Here is a 2,059-nt window from a genome sequence, read left to right on the forward strand (position 1 = left end):
GTGGCTCTCGGGGCCAGCGTGACCTCGCTCCGGTCCCCCTGTGCACAAAGCGGGGGACACCCCGAGCCTGCGGCAGGGCCTGCACCTCCCTCCTGCCGTCGCTCCTGGGGCAGCGTGATGGTCCCATTCACCAAATAAAAGCCAGCAAGGTGATGAGCTCCACCACAGTGCCTGGGCTGTGTTTTTATGTGGCCCATAGCAAAATCTCGGTGGCAACCTGTCAGTTTTTTAAAGCAGAAAAACAGGCACAGGGAAACACTCTCTCTCTGGATCTACGTGCTAAATAAGTGAATAAACAGGGCTGACTCCCAGGTCGGTAAGTGCCTGTACACGGCTCTCCTGGGGGATATCCCGCTGCTGCCGCCACCTTTCCACGGCGAGGCGGCAGAGGAGCTAGGGCCCAGATCCTCCGCTAGGTTTTCTCTGAAGAGCTCCTCGGAGTGCCTGCAGCACGCAGCAGGGCGCCCGGAGCCAGATGGGGACATGGGGACGCGGCGTCGCGGACCTCTGGCTCTGAACTAGAGCTCCAACCGCAACGCTGTGCCAAGCCACGCTCGCTTCCTCAGCTCCCAACTCTGAAACCCTCCTCCAGCATTCGCACATTGCTTTGTATTTATTTCCCCTACTATTTTTTAAAGGAAGCGGGAGGATACTTCTCCGGCAGCAACCCTGGCTCTGCCAGGTCCCGGGGAGTTTAAGAACAGTTATGTTCAGGCAGCCTTTGAAGCCACGGAGGTAAATGGGACGGGGCTGGAGATCCTAGTACTGCTAGTGTCTTAACCAGAGGCGATTTTCTGTAAAACTGGCTTAAACAGGCAGCCAAACATCTGTTTTCATTCTGACAGCAAAAGCTTTGCATTGGGAACCAGAGAAAAATCCATTTTATATTCAGCCCGGTCTACTGTTTGTTGCAGCAAAAGCTGTAGAGAGCCCTAAAATTGCAGGATCCGTGCTTATTTCATCTTACATCGGTGACGCTCAGGAGAAGAGGATTTCTGGAGGAGGATTTTGCATGCAGTGATCAGGCTCTTGCACTCACATCCATTCTTGCAGGTGAGCCCAGAGCACACTCTGCACCCAACAAGCACCCAGGGGAGAGGGCAAGTGCCACCTGCCACGTGCGGCTGTGGGGTGGACATCCTGCAGCCCGAATGCAGCCCGGCACAGTGGCAGATCAAGGAGCTACCCGGGACCCACAGGGCTCAGCAGGCTTGGGAGATGTGGAAGGGATGGTACCAGGACTGGGCATTGAGGGTGGGCTCAGGTGAAGGCAGCTCACAGTTAAAGATTCCCAGCAAAAACCACCATGGGACACCTAAACCCTCACGCCAGCTGCCCTGCTGCCCAACGAGAAGTATGACAGCAGTGTGTCCAGAGTGAGGACTCCGGATCTGACCCCCTCTGGCTCAGGAGCATCAGATCAGGCTCCCCAGGCGACACGCCGGGATGAGCACAACTTCCGCACGGATCGATACCCCCACGCCCACGGGAAGTCACGGCTCAGCTGCACAGCCTGTCTGCCCGACGGATGGTGACAGTCTGCCACCGTGCAGGAAAACGGGGGGAAAGGCTGCAAATGGGGATCTTCCAAGCACAGGAAACTCCCCCCCCCACACTCCAAGTAAAATCTGTGCCTGACGGTGCCAGCAAGGCAGGACCCCCAGCAATACCCACGTCCTCCCGTGCACAATTAGGTCCGCGGGTGGGCAGCACCTCTGCTGGCAGGGTAGGAGAGGGGAAGGTCTCACTCAGAACACGTTCAGCACCCCAGGGGAGGGCAGACCCCCTCCCCATACACCAGGGTGTGCGGTGACCACCGGGCTGTACCACCTCTCCCGTGAGGGATTTCTGGGATCGACTGCGAAGGCGAAGGGTTTCCAGTGCGGAGACTGGGAGCATCCCCTGCCCCAGTGCAAGAGGAATCTCCCGGCACTCAGCCCAGCTGCGAGGAGGGCTGGAGGGAGTTCACATTCCCTGGGGAGGCCGGGGATCAAACGCGGCTCTCACATCCTCTGCCTGAGGCCTAGCCGGAGAGCATCCCTGAGTCGGGGACGGCCAC

The sequence above is a fragment of the Charadrius vociferus genome, unplaced genomic scaffold (genome assembly GCF_000708025.1).
Source record: "Charadrius vociferus isolate BGI_N301 unplaced genomic scaffold, ASM70802v2 scaffold39, whole genome shotgun sequence".
NCBI classification, from domain to species: domain Eukaryota; kingdom Metazoa; phylum Chordata; class Aves; order Charadriiformes; family Charadriidae; genus Charadrius; species Charadrius vociferus.